The following is a 12,180-nucleotide window of genomic DNA, read 5'->3' on the forward strand; positions in this document are numbered from 1 at the left end:
AAACCAAGCTACACGATCGTTTAACGTGGTTCGGAGATTAGGGCTCCTACTTCACGGTTGTCCGTAAGGTGGACGATCCCGATCCTTCGGTGGATTACTCCCCGGCAAACTCCGGCTAGCTCACGTAGCTCCTTGTGAGTGGAGAAACCACACCACAACCCTCACAAGAACTCTTTTGACGCTAGGGCACAAGTAGACTACTAATAGAGATTAACCACCTCTATTTCGTCAACTCAAACCAAGCTCCCAAGCTTTGGTTTTATAGGCCACGGGTTGGAAAACCCCGCCTACCAGTCGACTGCTAAAACATGCAGTCGACTGCCCTCTGTGGAAATTCGACCGTTACATCCCAACGGCTCGATTCCACACATTCTGTTCGCTGCCAGTCGACTGTGTAGGGGATCGGTGGCCGGCTAGAAGGGGGGTTGGATAGCTAGGTCACCCCCAACTTTGATTTCTTCTCTACACGGTTAGTTTGCGCAAGCGGAAATGAAACTAAAACAAGAAAGCAATGAGTAAGAACACAAACGCTAACACGATTCTTTTACGTGGTTCGGAGATTGCTTGCTCCTACTCCACGGCGTGTCCTTGAGGTGGACGAGCCCTTGATCCTTCGGTGGATCAGTCCCCGGCAATCTCCGGCTAGAGCTTTCTCCTTCTCGATGGAGCAAACCTCTCACAAAGGATCTCTTCCTCTTTACAATGATGAGCTTAGGTTTAGGAGGAAGAGAGTAGGCTTGGAAGCTTTTGGGCAATGACAAGGAGTTATTCAATAAGCATTAGTAACCTCCTTCAAGCCCCAAAGCTTCCCTTAAATAAGAGGAGAGAGTTGATCATCATATCAACTCATCTCGGCACCAGTCGACTGCTAAAACATGCAGTCGACTGGTGTTACCGTTGGAGGTAGCTAACGGCTACTTTCCAGCACCAACGGTCATATACCAGTCGACTGCTAAAACTAGCAGTCGACTGGTGCAGTCGACTGACCTACACCGACCGAACGAACAGAACCACTCTGTGCGCGCCCAGTCGACTGCTAAAACATGCAGTCGACTACTACAGTACTGCTACAGTAAACCCTAGAATTTATGTTTTTACTCCGAGTACAATCTCTCGTGTACTCGTACCCTCACCCTTACGACTCTTTTGACGCTTCCTTTGCAGCTTTACCAGAACCTTCAAGCATACTTTCTTTGGCTCTCGTCCCTCGGATGCATTCAAGCCTGCGGCTCGTCCCCAATGCCATCCTTCGCGTATGCCTCGAAATTGCTTCCCTCGGCCTTTGTCCTTGCTGCCTTGTCCACGGTCCCTCGGATGCATCATCCTTCACTGGACCCGAAGCCATCAACCTGAGTCGCATGTGTATCTTGCGAACCTGCACAACTCAAATACACATATTAAATACAAGGATGAACCTAACTTAAACTCTTTGACACACACATCAAAACTATGATCGTACCGATCAAAACCTAGGTCGATTGTACCAACAATCTCCCCCTTTTTGATGTGTGACAATATGTTTAAGTTAGGCATAAAGATCAACATGAAAATTAGAAGCAATATGTAAACATGAAGCGTAATACCCAAGCTCCCCCTTAACATATACTCTCAACCATAATTTTCAAGTTTTGCACATAGTTAGGTTTTTAACTTAAACCTTTGCATTTCTCCCCCTTTGACACCATCAAAAATTGTACCAAACATGTATACATACTATGGTATCAATGTGGACTTAAAAATACCCAAAACCAGCTCTTGAAAGTGCTGGAAAACAGCTACCAGTCGACTGCTAACTGTCGCAGTCGACTGGCACATACCAAAACCAAATTTCAGCATTCTGAAGCCAACTTCAGAAATGCATAAAAAATTATAGAAAATTCTAAAAATCATGAAAATTTGAACACATATTTCTTATAATGTTCTTTAAAAAGGAAAAATATGTTTCCATGAAAATTCATCATATTTTTGAAGTTTTGATAAAAACTCAAACACTTTAAAAATCAATCAAGTTTGTATCAATTTGAAACCTTGTTTTGCAATCATATGTTTCAAAATAGCTAAACCACAGTAAATAAATCATAGAATTGTTTTCAAAACATTTGAAATGTCCAACTATGATCTATGGGCAAGATGTCCATTAATTAAACATTTGCTTTCCCCATAGTTGGTCTATGATCACTAAAAATTGATACATTTCATAACTCATCAAAATGTCATAAGCACATGTGAATTATTTGTATCATCCTAGTATCTCACATTTATTGTTAGAAAATAATGCAAGTCATTGTGAGATAAAGGTAATCTCCACTTAGCCCTTTTTATCATGAATTTCTATCAAGGCTAAGTGCTCCCCCTTAAGGTCTCAAGTAAACCATTTTTCAAGGATTTGAACTATGATTTCATTGGTTGACTAAACCTAAAATCCTCTAACCCTTGAGGATTGATTTTGGCACCCAATAGAAGTTCTCTCTAATTGGGTTGACCAAGTACTCCTTAGGGATCCATTTCCTATCTATGGTCTTTGTCTTTGATTTCCCCCTAGCAAGTAGACAATGATAAGTCTTTTCATTATTGGGTTCATTGTATCCTAGCCCATTTTTCTTAAAACTTGCCCTTTGGCTTCCGATAATCATGTTTAAGGTATTTGAGCCAATTTCAAATTTTCTAAGGGCTATGGTGAGGTATTCTACCTTTTCCCTTAATTTCCTATTTTCCTCTTCTAAACATAAATCATTTGAACTTGTAGAGGAAGCATGCAAATCATCATCCCTAATAGGCATGGATTCTAATTTTTCTTTAAGCATGCAAATGTCATTTCTCAAAGATTTGTTCTTTCTTTTTACCTTAAATAAATCATCATTTGTGCTTGAAATAATTTTAATTAAAATATGGGGAGGAAGATTATGTACCTCACTTACCGAGAAGTCCGAATCCGAAGTTTGACCTCCCCCTTCACTTGAGCTCCCCTCTTCATCTTCGCTTGAGCTCCTTCCTTCTTCTTGCTCGGATGAGGTGGAGACTACATCATCAATTCCCATTAAAGCAAAATTTACTACATGGTGCTCTTCTTCCTCCGATGATGATGAAGGATCATCCCATGTTGCTTTTAGGTTTTGAGCCTTCTTCCCCTTTTCTTTTGTCTTCTTCTCCTCCTTCTTCTTCCCTTCCTTCTTCTTCAAGAGAGGGCAATCATCTCTCATATGTCCCTCTCCTTGACAATTGTAGCATTTGATCTTTCTTCTTCTACTCTTGCCCCTTGAACTTCTCCTAGCATGTGATTTGTTAGAAGAAAAAGATTTAAATGCTTTTCTCATTTTTCTTACCATATATGCCTCTTGATCACTATCCATTGAGGCACTTGATTCTTCGGAGTCGGAGGATGGTGGGGATGAAGACTTCTTCTTCTTACCCTTTCCCTTGTTTGCCACAAGGGCTACTCCTCTTGATCTATTTGCATCTCCTTCTAATCCTTCCACCCTCGTTTCATGAAGCTCCATTGTTGAGAAGAATTCATCTAGAGAGCTCTTCTCTAGATCCTTTGAAATGTAGAATGAATCTACGATAGAGCTCCATGTCGAGTTTCTTGGGAAGGCATTGATGACTTTCATTATGATGTCTCGGTTGGAGAGTTTCTCACCTACACTTGTTAGTCCACTTAAAATTTCTTTAATTTTAGCATGAAGTGTAGATACCTTATCTCCCTTCTCAAGCTTTACATTGTTGAGTTGAGTTCGGAGAAGATCTCTTCTTGCCAAGTTTGCCTCCGATGTGCCTTCATGAAGCTCCACTAGCTTTTCCCATAACTCCTTGGCGCTTGAATAGGTTCCCACCCTTGTTACTTCTTGTTGGGGAAGAACATTTAGTAGATGATGGATGGCTTTTGAATTCGCTAAATGTTCTCCTCTTTGCTTCTTGCTCCACCTTGTTTTCTCAAGTATCTTATTGTCTTGATCCCTAGGCACTTCGAAACCATTTTCCATGATTAGCATAATATCAAAATCGGTTTCGAAGAATACCTCCATTCTCTTCTTCCACCAAGAGAAGTCCCCTTCGAATTTGGGTGGATGAATGTTTGAGCCGGCCATTGATGATGTTGTTCTTCTTGGCGATTAGTCCGTTGAAGAGCGTCCTTGCTCTGATACCACTTGTAGGGGATCGGTGGCCGGCTAGAAGGGGGGTTGGATAGCTAGGTCACCCCCAACTTTGATTTCTTCTCTACACGGTTAGTTTGCGCAAGCGGAAATAAAACTAAAACAAGAAAGCAATGAGTAAGAACACAAACGCTAACACGATTCTTTTACGTGGTTCGGAGATTGCTTACTCCTACTCCACGGCGTGTCCTTGAGGTGGACGAGCCCTTGATCCTTCGGTGGATCAGTCCCCGGCAATCTCCGGCTAGAGCTTTCTCCTTCTCGGTGGAGCAAACCTCTCACAAAGGATCTCTTCCTCTTTACAATGATGAGCTTAGGTTTAGGAGGAAGAGAGTAGGCTTGGAAGCTTTTGGGCAATGACAAGGAGTTATTCAATAAGCATTAGTAACCTCCTTCAAGCCCCAAAGCTTCCCTTAAATAAGAGGAGAGAGTTGATCATCATATCAACTCATCTCGGCACCAGTCGACTGCCAAAACCATCGGTGTTGGAGGTAGCCAACGGCTACTTTCCAACACCAACGATCATATACCGCATCTAAAACTAGCGATCGTGCAATGATCGCTAAAACTTGCAATGATCGATCTACACCGACCGAACGAGAACCATTCTGTCGCCCGATCATGCGATCGCACGATCGCTAAAACATGCAATGATCACAATCGCTACGGTCGCCACAAGATCTACATAGAACCCTAAATTTATGTTTTTACTCCGAGTACAATCTCTGGTGCAACCCTCACCCTTACGACTCTTTTGACGCTTCCTTTGCAGCTTTACCAGAACCTTCAAGCATACTTTCTTTGGCTCTCATCCCTCGGATGCATTCAAGCCTGCGGCTCGTCCCCAATGCCATCCTTCGCGTATGCCTCGAAATTGCTTCCCTCGGCCTTTGTCCTTGCTGCCTTGTCCACGGTCCCTCGGATGCATCATCCTTCACTGGACCCGAAGCCATCAACCTGAGTCGCATGTGTATCTTGTGAACCTGCACAACTCAAATACACATATTAAATACAAGGATGAACCTAACTTAAACTCTTTGACACACACATCAAAACTATAATCGTACCGATCAAAACCTAAGTCGATTGCACCAACAGACTGCCCCAGTCGACTGCACCAGTCGACTGCCAAAACATGCAGTCGACTGCTACAGTACTACTACAGTAAAACCCTAAAAACTAGGATTTTACTCCGAGTACAATCTCTCGTGCACTCGTACCCTCACCCTTATGACTCACTTGATGCTTCCTTTGCAGCTTTGACCTTTTACCTTCAAGCCTACTTCCTTTGGCTCTCGTCCCTCGGATGCATTCAAGTCTGCGGCTCGTCCCCAATGCCATCCTTCGCGTATGCCTTTAAGTCGCTTCCCTCGGCCCTTGTCCTCGCTGCCTTGTCCACGGTCCCTCGGATGCTCCATCCTTCACCGGACCCGAAGCCATCAACCTGGGTCACATGTGTATCCTGCAAACCTGCACAACTCAAATACATATATCAAATACAAGGGTGAACCTAACTTAAACCCTTTTCCCAAACACCAAAACATATAGTCGCACGGACCATTGGGATTGCTCCAACAATCTCCCCCTTTTTGGTGTTTGGCAATACGTTTAAGTTAGGGAAAACAAATAGCAAATAAACATGCTAATACATACAATGGACTTACGATGCCAAGGCTACACACTTGGACTTACAATGCCGAATGGTCTTACGATGCCAAGGCTACACACTTAGACTTACAACGCCGAATGGTCTTACGATGCCAAGGCTACACACTTGGACTTACTCCGAAACAATGCATCATGCATTTAAACCTATCCCAAGGCTCTCCCTACACCTACGCTCCCCATGAGCTAGGATTTTTACAACGGGCTTTTTAAGAACCTATCCCAAGGCTCCCCCTATGCAAAGGCACTTTCAGGTTTTCCCAACTAAACCTTACTTCTCCCCCTTTGCCTAACATCCAAAAAGTCCTCCAACAATATCCCAATTGTTGAAAACTTGTCATTCCAATTGACCCTAAACTCGTGTGTTTATCCCCCATGGATTTCATACACTTGTATGAGTTGACTTGGTCAAAATCCAGTGTTGAAAATAATTTCAGACTGGTATCAGTTGACTGCAAGAAGTGCCAGTCGACTGGTCGCTACTGGTTGAGCGAACAGAATGCTTCTGTTTCCAGCCAGTCGACTGCAACTTTTAGCAGTCGACTGGTGCAGTCGATTGCTAAAACTAGCAGTCGACTGGAACAGTTTTTCAGCTTTTTTCAGCATTTCTGACCCAATTTCAGAAATGCACCAATAATTCCACAGACCTCCAAAAATCTCCAAATTTTGTGGAGAGGTCTGTTTTAGCCATGTCTACTTGGGAAAAATACATTCAAAAATGTATCTATCACCAATCCCAAGATTGACACAAAACTCAAAACTAGCTAAAAAGTTCAATTGAACCTTGACCTAAAGTCCTAGTTTTGGCTTCCTCTTGATGTATTTGCCCATATTAACCCACAATGCATCCCTAGCATTGGTTTATATGGCATTTATACATCCAAAACCAATTTTCATGCTATATGACCCCAATTGTCATATTTCTTGCATGAAACATAAACTAATTGTGCCAAAACCCTAGGTTTGAGACTCAAGTCCGTCTCCAAACCACTTGGCACATTCCATGGCTTGTCTAGACTCCCAAGTAAAACCCCTTGAGATCCATTGGCCATGGGTCCCAATTGACTCTTTGAGCTCCCCTAGAGCTCTTAACCTTAGTCACCTCCCTAGGTGACTCATCCACAATGGCTAGGCCACATCGGTCCATCCGGTGAAACTTGGCCTACAAATCTAACTTTCTTAACCTTGGACACTTTGTTCTTGGTTAATTTCTCCTTACCATTAAATGGTTTCCCTTGCCATTTATTGACTTCTCCTTGCTATAGTCATATGCAACCCTAGCATAAGACTTTCCCTTAGCTTTGGAGGACTCTCTCTTGCCATGATCATTTGCCACCCTAGCACATGATCTCTCATTAGCCTTGGAGGGACTAGATTGGTATCCCAAACCCGATCTATCATTATTGGGTCTTTGACTACCCAACACCATATTTAATCCTTTAGATCCAATAGTGAATCTCTTAAGGAATTTCTCCAAATTATCAAGCTTTAACTTCAAAGCTTGATTCTCCCTCTCTAGGTTCCTAACCCTAGAGTCAACATATCCACCATGGACATTCCTAGACCTACCCTTTCTAGGCATGTGTCTCCCCTTCTTGGGATTAATGCCTTGGGTCTCCTTAGGTCTATCATTTCTAAATTTATCATGCATAGATTTCCTAGGGTTATGATCCACATTTACCCTACTCCTATCATGATATCTAAATCCAAAATTTTTCATTGCTACATAATGATAATCATTATTTCTCCTAGCATGCATGGGAAGATAAGAATTTGAATTTAAATTACACTTCAAATTAGGGTATACGTCCCTTACCCTTGAAGCTCCCCCTTGATTTGAGCTCCTCTTCTTCTTCTCCCATTTCTTTAGATGCGCAAGCTTCTTGATTTCCCACTTCTTGGGGCATTTTGTGTGGTAGTGGCCCTTCTCCCCACACGTGAAGCATGTAATGCACATTCTCCTCCTTTGGGCTTCTTCATTCCTACAACCCATGTTAGTATTCAAAATAACTTGATTGGGTTTAGGAGTTACCTTCTTCTTACCCAATGGACACCTACTCTTGTAGTGTCCCTTCTCATTGCAACCGAAGCAAATGATATGGTCCTTTGACTTTGCTTCGGTGGAGGTGCTCACTAGGTTGACCTCCAAGATCTCATCTTCCTCCGTCTTGGATTCTTCTTCAACCCTTGAGGATGTTGACGATGCTTCTTCATCCTCCTTCTCCTCCTTGGAAGTTGAGCATGATTCAACTTCCGTTTGTTCCTCTTCAACTTGAGCAACAAGACCCATCTCAATGGGTTCTTCGTCCTCTTGTGTAGGTTTAGGTTCTTCTTGTAGAACCATCTTCACCTTGCTCCACAACTCGTGGGCGTTCTTATACTCACCTACACCATTTATCACATGATTAGGCAAAATATCAATCAATATAGATATTACCTTTGAATTTGCCTCCGATCGTGTGGTTTGCTCTTCCGTCCAATGTCGTGGTCGGAGCCTTTTTCCCTTCTTGTCTCTTGGGACTTCGAACGGGTACTTGATCACCATCATTGTATCCCAATCCGTGTCAAAGAAGACTTCCATCTTCATCATCCAAAATGTGATGTCCCCAAGGCTTCCTCCTTCAAACTTTGGCGGTTCTATCAAGCCGGTCATCTTGTGTTTCCTTGGCGGTTAGTCCAATGGAGAGCGTCCTCGCTCTGATACCACTTGTTGGGGATCGGTCGACCGGCTTGAAGGGGGGTTGGATAGACGGCGCCCCCAAATACTCGCTTCTTTCTACAACGTTAGTTTACGCAGCGGAAATACAAACAAAACAAACAAGCTTAAAGATAAAGGCAAGAAAGAAATGCAAACCAAGCTACACGATCGTTTAACGTGGTTCGGAGATTAGGGCTCCTACTCCACGGCTGTCCGTAAGGTGGACGATCCCGATCCTTCGGTGGATTACTCCCCGGCAAACTCCGGCTAGCTCACGTAGCTCCTTGTGGGTGGAGAAACCTCACCACAACCCTCACAAGAACTCTTTTGACGCTAGGGCACAAGTATACTACTAATAGAGATTAACCACCTCTATTTCGTCAACTCAAACCAAGCTCCCAAGCTTTGATTTTATAGGCCACGGGTTGGAAAACCCCGCCTACCAGTCGACTGCTAAAACATGCAGTCGACTGCCCTCTGTGGAAATTCGACCGTTACATCCCAACGGCTCGATTCCACACATTCTGTTCGCTGCCAGTCGACTGCCCCAGTCGACTGCACCAGTCGACTACTAAAACATGCTACAGTAAAACCCTAAAAACTAGGATTTTACTCCGAGTACAATCTCTCGTGCACTCGTACCCTCACCCTTATGACTCACTTGATGCTTCCTTTGCAACTTTGACCTTTTACCTTCAAGCCTACTTCCTTTGGCTCTCGTCCCTCGGATGCATTCAAGCCCGCGGCTCGTCCCCAATGCCATCCTTCGCGTATGCCTCGAAGTCGCTTCCCTCGGCCCTTGTCCTCGCTGCCTTGTCCACGGTCCCTCGGATGCTCCATCCTTCACCGGACCCGAAGCCATCAACCTGGGTCACATGTGTATCCTGCAAACCTGCACAACTCAAATACATATATCAAATACAAGGGTGAACCTAATTTAAACCCTTTGCCCAAACACCAAAACATATGGTGCACGGACCATTGGGATTGCTCCAACAGTAAGTACTCTTGAAAATTTATTTTCAACTTTTGAACTTCATGAATCTCATTGTGTAGATCAGGAAAAAGAAAAATCTAGCAACATTGCTCTAAAAGCCAAGAAGGATGAATCAGATGCTGACATTTCCCTCGACGATGATGAGTTAGCATATATGATAAGGAAATTTAAGAAGTTCTTTAGAAATGATAAGTTTAATCAAGTGCAGATAAAGAAAAGAAGAGTAAGGAATATAAGATGCTATAGCTGCAATGAAGAAGGGCACACCAAGGAAAACTGCTCACTAAAAAAGAAGTACAATAGGAAAGGTCCAAGCACAATAAAACACAAGACGCTGAAGGCGACTTGGGATGAGTCATCATCAGAATCTGATCTAGAGGAGTACGCAAGCAGATGAGAAGGAAGCACGCAATGTTTGTTAGGGATGAGAAGCCGAAGCGGAAGCTTGCTCGAGAAGAAGACCGGAAGATGGGTTCAGGTAGCCAAATTCTAGATAGACGAAATCACCCAGGTAAACGGAGCAGTGGAAGAGCAAACAGAGTTGTTGAAGGCGCCTCCAATATGGCTGGAGGCACCCTCGCGCCTTTCTGGTGGAAGGCGCCTTCAATCTCTTGAAGGCGCCTTCAATAACTTGAAGGTGCCTTGGACTGAGCAAAAATTAATCGTTAGCGAAGATAAAGTTTTATCTTCACACGATAACATTTGCCATGCTAGAGGCGCCTTCTAAGGTCAGATGAGATTTTTCAGGGTCTATAAAAAAACCCTTGGAGTTAGGAAATATTCAACAATTTTAGTATTCATTTCCTAGTCTTTTTTTGAGCGTTCAACGGGTGTAAGAGGCTTATCCGCCTTCACCGAAGGAGATTTTTAGTGCTTTCTTTTATCTTGGATTAACAACCGCCTAGGTTGTAACTAACTAACTTTTTATGCCTCTTTATTTTATTAGTTGTTAAATTGCTTTAATTTAATTGTGCTACTAATTTTGTCTGAAAGATTAAGAAAGGTCCGATTTTATTATACAGGTAATTCACCCTTGCTCTTGCCGCCCGCACGGGTTCCAACAGCCTGTGCCTAGCGGTACGTACAGGTCGTGCCCAGTGGCATGGGTCATGCCCAGCTCTGCCTCCATACCACGACTGCCCATGCCTAGCTCGACTAGCTTGCTACAACCACCAGTGCCTAGTGACACGGGCCATGCCCCGTTAGATCCAGAGCCTCGTGCACGACATGGGCGCCCATGCCTAATGGCACGGCCCATGTCGAGCGTCCAATTTTCTACACTATTAAAGGAGTTCTCCTTATTGGGATTGGGGGGGGGGGGGGGTCTAGGACCATAGGACTTCGTCCTCCTCCTTGGGAGAGGGTTTTCCCCCCTAAGGAAAATCCTAGAGTCATCACCTTCATCCACTCTGACAATCCGTTCACCTCTGGTACAAGGAACCATTCCAAAGACACTAGGAATTTTCTCCCTAAGCATTTCTTATCTCTATTCTCCAATTTGAATTGTGTGAATGCTTTTATTAGTGTCTTTGGTTTGTAATTACCTTGCAATGGAGTAGTTCTCTTGATTATTGGATGTAGGGAGTAGCCCTTTGATATGTTAACATCTTTTTATTTAATCTATTGAGTTTGTATGTCTCTTGTTCGATGAAATATGTGTTTATGATCCGGATCTATCATATTAACATAACCTCGATGTCAAAAGTATCATATTCGTATCCCATGAGGTTTGGGGATGAACTAAAAACGAAACCTAACCCTCCAACCCATAGAAAATCGAGACGCGAAGAGTCAGATACGAAAGTGCAATCCGGTATGACACGAGGAACCCTAGGCCACTATAGAGCTTAATGGATCAAACCTAATTCATTGTTATGCAGTAGGAAAAGTGGTTAATTAGAGGTCAAGTAGTAAAAGGGTTCCCCTTAGGTTTCAATCACTAGTTACGATCATTCCGAAAGTAGCCAATGATTATGGTTGGTACACATTTGTAGTACCAAAAGTTCATATCGGATACCATATGATGTTCTATCTACATAAATATCATTGAGAGTAGGAAACTAAACATAGATTAGGTGTTTACGATCATTTAGGAGAAACCAAAGTCTTAGAATCACTTCTCTCTTCACTCACTTCTTTGACTCATCTCTCCTCTGCCTCTCCCTCAAACTTTATCAACTGATAACTCTCATTCTCTTAAGTTTTCTTGTGACCACACACCACCATGATTGTCTAGATAACTTGTTTTGCGAACTTTGCTAGTGCTTAATCAATAGTCCATGTGCATCAATATTATATTACTTGATGACATTTTCGAGCACTTGTAGATTTGCACAGATCACCACGCTGCCAACCGTGACCAAGCTTGTGGCCAACAATTGGCGGCCGCCTTAGCTGCGACCGGCCAAGGCACCAACTACATTTCTGGCAGCCGACCACGCTGTCATCCACGGCCAAGTTGCCAGCCATGGCCAAGCTCGCAGCCAACAGTTGGCAACTGTGAGCTAGCGTTCGACTTAGCCACCGGTAGTATTCTGGAGCCCGGAAAGCCACTGGTCATGTGCTGGTGGCCGACCAAGCCGATGGCCACGTCTTGTGGCCGGAAAGCCGTCAGTCCTGTGTTGGGGCCGATAAAGCTGTCGGTCGTGTGCTATCGGCCGGAAAAGCCT

The sequence above is a fragment of the Zingiber officinale genome, chromosome 6A (assembly GCF_018446385.1).
Source record: "Zingiber officinale cultivar Zhangliang chromosome 6A, Zo_v1.1, whole genome shotgun sequence".
NCBI lineage: Eukaryota > Viridiplantae > Streptophyta > Magnoliopsida > Zingiberales > Zingiberaceae > Zingiber > Zingiber officinale.